At 38.3% G+C, this 7,494-nt stretch overlaps 1 pseudogene; it reads right to left on the reverse strand.

Annotated features, from left to right (window-relative positions):
• Positions 1 to 5,761: 5,761 nt before the first annotated feature.
• LOC148539290 (5S ribosomal RNA) lies at positions 5,762 to 5,880 on the reverse strand (annotated as a pseudogene).
• Positions 5,881 to 7,494: the final 1,614 nt, after the last annotated feature.

Genomic DNA, 7,494 nt, shown 5'->3' on the forward strand with positions numbered 1-7,494 from the left:
CCAGCTACCTCGGTGCAACGTTTTGGACATAAAAACACTATTGAGGTGTGAGGTGTTCAGAATAGACTGGAAATGAGTGGAAATTAAGGTTATTGAGGTTAATAATAGCATAGGAGCAGAAAAACCTACAAATTCTGTGATTTTAGCTGTTTTTATGCTTTTTTAAAAAAAAATACAGATCCAAAACACAAAACCCAGAACCCAAAACACGGAAGGGTGGTTTTGGCAAAACCAATCCAGATCCAAAACACGAAGAAAGATCCAGATCCAAAACCAAAACACAAAACACGAAAAGTGGCCGGTGCACACCCCTAGTAAAAATGCAAACTATCTAGCGCACTTTTGTGGTCTTCTTCCCCCTTGTAAAAATGCGAACTATTTAGCGCACTTTTGCTGGCTTCTTCCCCCTTGTAAAAATGCGAACTATTTAGCGCACTTTTGTTGGCTTCTTCCCCCTTGTAAAAATGCGAACCATTTAGCGTTCAAATTTTGGGGGGGGGTTTTGGGGCAAATTGTGGAAGTCCTCTCAATGTAGGCTTTCAATTGTTCGAAATGTGTGCTCCCCCCCTATATTTTGGCCCATTTTCTAAATTCTGAAGTTTACAAAATGACCACCCAAAATTCTAAACTAATTTTTTGATGTTGAAATGTAGGTTTTTGAAATCATGACAATATCCCGGCATGTAAGCATCTTTGGATTTTAACGGAAAGATAAGTATTTTTTTGTAAAATTTATTTTCAACATACCTTAACTACATTACTTACCATTTCAGATTGATGTTGGTCGTATTATTTTGGCCATGCTGCCGGAAGCCGACCAACCTCAATCTCGTCCCAGGCGTAGGCATCGTAGGCGTGCAAGGCCCCAGATATATAGAACACGTGTCACCCTTTTTGGAATACCAGATGATGAGGTGTTAAGGCGCTACCGTCTTCCGCCCCAAATCATCATAGACACTCTCTCATTAATAGAGAGTGATCTTGAGCGGCAAATTGACAGTCCTACAGCAATACCACCACTTATGCAATTAATGGCGGTGTTACATTTCTGTGCCTCAGGATCCTTTCAAACCACGGTGGGAATAGTTGCGGGAATCTCCCAATCCTCCTTTTCAAGGATCCTGAGGGCAGTGATGGAGGCCTTTTTCAAGCACCTCCATCATTTTATTAAAATTCCTTTGGATATGGCTTCCCTTAGTGTGGCGAAGGCCAATTTTTACCACATAGCTGGCTTCCCACACATCATAGGGGTTGTGGATGGTACTCACATACCACTTCAGCCTCCAGCACGGCTGGAGGCCATTTTTCGGAACCGAAAACACTATCACTCACTGAATGTAATGGTGGTATGTGATGCCTCCCTCCAGATCCTGTCCCTGAATGCAAAATTACCCGGGAGTGCACATGACTCATTCGTCATCCGGCAATCAGGAATTTGGCATAAATTAAACAACCTACAAGCTGGTGATGCGTGGCTTCTGGGCAAGTGGAGACCTTTATTAGATACCAATTCAAAGCTTGATACACAGTGATCCTGATTTTGTAACTTCTTTTTCACAGGAGACAGTGGCTACCCTTGCACGCCCTGGCTGTTCACTCCTTATTTGGCTCCCACACCAGGCCCACAAAGTGAGTATAATTCCGCACTTACAGCCACCAGGCAAGTGGTGGAGTGCTGTATCGGCCTTTTAAAAGGCCGATTCAGATGCCTCCACCGCTCTGGTGGCGAGCTCAAGTATTTGCCGGATATGGTTTCGAAAATTGTGGTCCTGTGTGGGATATTTCACAACATCACCATAAGGAGTGGTGTCCCAATGCAGCCAGAGGATGCCTTGCCTGAGGATGGACCCCCGAGGTTGATCGGAGGTCAGTATGTGGGGGGCCATACGCGATGATGTGGTGGCCAGATTTTTTAGGTAATTATTGTCCAAAATAAAGTTAGATGACACAATGTAGACATGTAATAATTTAATGAAAAATTGTAACATTTTTTTTTATCTTTTTGTGTTTTATTCCATAATATTTTTCGGAAAAACGATGACTACTACCTGATCCTAAAAATTTACTTCATGTGGACACATTGAATATAACTTCTGGACCAAATTTGTCGTCGACTCATTTGTGGAATCATGTTGGCATACTACTTCGTCAAACAGTTCTTGATTGTTGTTTTTTTTATTATTTTTGGGTGTAGGCTGTTTTTTTGAGAGTGTTTTCACTGTGTGTATTGATTGTGAAAAATCACTTTGTGTTTCTTATTTGTGATTAAAATATTTTTTGTTATGTTTAAACAAACATTTCCTTTCTAAATTACATGCAAGTGTAACCTGGTTCAAAAAAGGAAAACTTGCTTAAGGGCTAATCCTGTAATGAATAAAAATTTCCAGTATTTTACCATGCTTAGTGGCTAAAAACAAACACCCAAAGGTATTATGGATGGTGAATCAGTATGCTTTCTAATCTCGGCCTAAGCAGGTTTCATTTAATATTTACCTTACCCCAAAAAAAAATTAAACAACAAATGCTGCTAATTCTACAAACCTATTGGTATTGTTAGGTGTTTAATATGCCAGCTAACATAATTCAGCTTTCTACAATCTAAGTTACATTACTTTAAAAAACTTGCTGCAATAGTCGACTTATGTAAGGTTAAACAATCTAATATTTACTGAGAAGGAATGAGACTTTAAACAAAACTCGTTTTTTTTATTTTTTAAAACATGTCAAAGTTTTGGGCAAAGAAAAAAATTAGTGGCGCAGGATCCCCGACATCTGATCGAGGGCCACCAGCATGCCTATAACATGGCCCCTCAGCCTCTGCACACAAGCTGCTACCTCGGTCAGCCGCCTCTGGTCCTCTGTGGGTTAAAAAATGAGGTGCTTAATAAAATGAAACCTTAATTTTGTTTTACAAACAACTTCAAAAGCAAATTCGACTTTACAAAAAGTGACAATTTTGACAAACATTACAATTCAAAACCAAAATTCTTTCCAAAGTAAATATCAAAAAATGACTCATAAAACTAAAAAAATTAAAAATGGAGAAGTACGCCCAAAAACTACATTTGTTGGTACCGTAAACAAGAGATACAAGTATGAGTGTTTGGACATGTGTGATATGTGTAAGGGGAAAACATCATAGACATTTTTAAACAAAGATATATATAAAGCGAGAGATTACAGCGCCAACTGGATATAGACCCTCCTAGACTGTGTTACAGTTACGTGTTATTTACCTTACACACATATATACTTCAACCCGACCAAGATTTATAAATGGTTATCATGCACTTCCCCAACAATATGGGTGTCAGCTCAACCAGTAAAAAACAATGTACCAGTGGTAATCTGCTACATATATAAAAATGGAGCTATTAGAACTGGAATAGAGCGCCTTATGTGCTTAGGTACTTTTATATATACACAATCGGTATTAAATTAATTAGTGAACTGTGTAAAAGTGCTACAGTGCAAATTATAATATATTAAGGGATACCTCCCAAACAACGAGGTAACCAAAATAAATATCAATCAAATTCATAAAATTGTGCAACCGTGCCTCAGTTAGAAAAGTGTTTAAAATATAAAGTGCAATTCAGACAATTTAAAAAAGTAAAAAAATTTTTTAGCAAAAACCAACAATAATATCCTTCCACATGAAGGATAAAATACATAAAAAACAATAGCACGTCTGTATATATATATAAAATTACCATAAAAAATCAGATTTAATAGGGATTTAAAAATATATATAAATATAGCTTATCTGATAAAAAGTGGCAAGTTAATGAATGGGTAGAGAACAGGAGCATCCAACGCGTTTCGTCCATATCCTGGACTTCTTCAAGGGATAGTAAGGCTCCTGTGGGGTATCTAGCTTTTATACCCCCTCAAATAAGGACAAACAAGGAATGATAGGAGTCATTAGTGACCTCACTTCTGGTTTTCCGATTAGCATAAGCTTATTAGAGAGTCATAGTTGTTATATTTCCATTGAACTAATCTCTTGTTAGCCACATTATTCATATACATCATCATGTTTATGTAATTTTAAATCTTTAGATATATAATAGTTCGAGTATAGTTTATCGCGTCACTTCCGCCCTTAGTTCCCACGGCGCTTCCGCCCTTTACTTAGTGTGCAGTGTGTTTTGTTAATTTCATTCAGTATTCCCGTCTCTCGTGACTTCCACCTAATTTGCATATGGTGCTACACACCATCCTTGGCTGTCTGTGATAGGCTGGCCAGTCCGCTTCCTCTACTCTATCATCCGATCACGTGTTCGCGCTTCCCCCTGGCTGCCGGTATCCATCTTAGTGCTCACATTGGCATCCTTACTCGCGGCCATCTTGCTACTCCCGGCCATCTTTCTACTCCCGGTAACCATCTTAGTGCTCTCATTGGAGTCCCCACTCGCGGCCATCTTTATACTCCCGGTGATTTTAAACTCCACGGTCCTCACTGGCGGCATCCATCTTTATCTGATAAAAAGTGGCAAGTTAATGAATGGGTAGAGAACAGGAGCATCCAACACGTTTCGTCCATATCCTGGACTTCTTCAAGGGATAGTAAGGCTCCTGTGGGGTATCTAGCTTTTATACCCCCTCAAATAAGGACAAACAAGGAATGATAGGAATCGTTAGTGACCTCACTTCCGGTTTTCCGATTAGCATAAGCTTATTAGAGAGTCATAGTTGTTATATTTCCATTGAACTAATCTCTTGTTAGCCACATTATTCATATACATCATCATGTTTATGTAATTTTAAATCTTTAGATATATAATAGTTCGAGTATAGTTTATCGCGTCACTTCCGCCCTTAGTTCCCACGGCGCTTCCGCCCTTTACTTAGTGTGCAGTGTGTTTTGCTAATTTCATTCAGTATTCCCGTCTCTCGTGACTTCCACCTAATTTGCATACGGCGCTACACACCATCCTTGGCTGTCCGTGATAGGCTGGCCAGTCCGCTTCCTCTACTCTATCATCCGATCACGTGTTCGCGCTTCCCCCTGGCTGCCGGTATCCATCTTAGTGCTCACATTGGCATCCTTACTCGCAGCCATCTTGCTACTCCCGGCCATCTTTCTACTCCCGGTAACCATCTTAGTGCTCTCATTGGAGTCCCCACTCGCGGCCATCTTTATACTCCCGGTGATTTTAAACTCCACGGTCCTCACTGGCGGCATCCATCTTTAATGATCTCAGTGCTGAATTCACCTGCGGCCATCTTACTACTCCTAATTGTCGTTATCTCCACAGCCATCTTCCTACTCTTTTCTATCTGCTATTGGGGCGTTTCAATCCTGGAAGTAGTAATTTGATTATAATCTTTCCTATATGGCATAATGGAAACAATGTTAATGTTAACATATAACACATATATTTAAGCATGTCCAAAAGAAATTTAGGTATGTCCAATAAATAATTAATAAATAAATTGTTAGGATTAGTACTTCACATCGGATCTCTACTATTTTATATGAATAAATGTTAACCAATATTGTGTGTTGATAATTATTACAAGTCCCATCTATATGATATAAATTATATGTATGTTGATATTAATAGTAGGGAATTTCCACTCTTCTTTTCCTTCTTTCCCAAGTTTTCACTCAATATGAGCATACATTGTCACTTCAATATTTATTTCAATGATTTCTTATTTGCTGCGTGGTTCATTCATGGACGTTCAAGTGTAGATCAGAAGTTACTTCATGGGTCATTTGTCCTGAGGGAATAATAACAGTGAGTCCCTTGGGAATCTACCATACCTGGTCTTCCCTAGAGGTCTCCCATCTAAATACTAACCAAGCCCAATGGTGCTTAGCTTCCAAGATCAGACGAGATTGGGCACTCCAACACAGGTATGACAGTAGATATTATTGGGACATGCTGTATACCCTCCTGACCTGTTTTCCTCCATCTTGAACTTCTTATAGGAAGGGAGCTATTTCGTAGTTGTCGTTGAATCCTCTAGGCGTCATAGTGTCCAATTCAAAGATCCAGAACATCTCCCGTTTGGATAGTTTGTTTGCAAGGTCTCCTCCTCTGTCTCCCAGTTCCACATGTTCTATTGCTTTAAACGTCAAATTATCCGGATCCAATTTATGACATAAATTGAAGTGTCTTGACACCATATGAGTCTCCACCTTATTTTTAATGTTCCGTATGTGTTCCTGTATGTGGAGTTTTAGTGGTCGTTTCGTCTTGCCCACGTACTTTGTTCCACATGAGCATTCCAAGAGATAGATCACTGAAGTTGAGTTACAGTTAAGATGCTGTTTAATTTTATATTCCTTGCTACCCGCCGAGTTCTTAAAGATCTTTCTCTCCCGGTGCAGGTATTTACACACATTGCATCTACCGCATTTGTAACTCCCTGGACAACTGGGAAGGACACTAGATTTTAAAGTATTGGTATCCTTTAACATGCTAGGTGCTAGAGCATCATTAAGGTTCCTTGATTTTCTGAATACTATGGGGGGTCTAGGTGGTAAGATTTCCTTCAAAACTGGATCCATTAAAAGGATATTCCAATGTCTATTTAGTGATTGCTTGATATCCTTCTCCTGTGCATTATATGTTGTTATGAAGGGAATGATATTTTTCTCTTTTTCTTTTTCCTTTTCTTCTACAATCTTATAATCCAAAAGCGTGCCCCTCTCCGTATTATTCATTTTCTCTTTTGCTTTCAAGAGGACTTGAGGAGGATATTCTTTTTCTAAGAAACTAGTAGTGTATAACTGGATTTGTTCATCACATGTTTGTACCTCACTACAATTTCGTTTTATCCTATGAAATTGTGAGTATGGTATGTTCTCCTTCCATCTTTTAAGATGTCCACTTTTAAAATGCAGATAGCTGTTAGTATCTACTTGCTTTATAAAATTTTTGGTAATGATTTTATTTCCTTCTCCACATAGAATCAAATCCAGAAATTCAATGGTGCTCTTATTTATATTTGACGTGAATTTCAAATTCATATTATTATTTGTAATATGGTCTAAAAACAACTTAAAAGCCTCCTCCAACCCTTCCCATATTATCAGGATATCATCTATGTATCGCTTAAAAAACTTAATATTATCTTTAAAAGGGTAGTTGTCATAAATATAATTCTTTTCCCAACATCCCATAAAAAGATTGGCAAAGCTAGGGGCAAATGTTGTCCCCATAGCAGTGCCACAGATTTGCTAATAAAACTGGTGAAAAAATGTAAAATAATTATGATCCAGGATAAAAGTCATTAAATCGCATAAAAATTCTTTATGTGGAATGCTCATAGATGTGTCCATGTCAAAATATTCTCTACACACGTTAATCCCTTTAGAATGTTCAATACATGTATATAACGATTGAACATCGAAGGTGACCCATGAGTAAGTACTTTTCCACTCCATATCTTTTATGATTTGTAACAAATTAGTAGTATCTTTCAGATAAGATTGGAGTTCTTTAACATATTTATACAAAAATATATCAACATACTCAG

This window comes from Taudactylus pleione, unplaced genomic scaffold, assembly GCF_031769625.1.
Source record: "Taudactylus pleione unplaced genomic scaffold, aTauple2 ptg000026l, whole genome shotgun sequence".
Classification (NCBI taxonomy): Eukaryota; Metazoa; Chordata; class Amphibia; order Anura; family Myobatrachidae; genus Taudactylus; species Taudactylus pleione.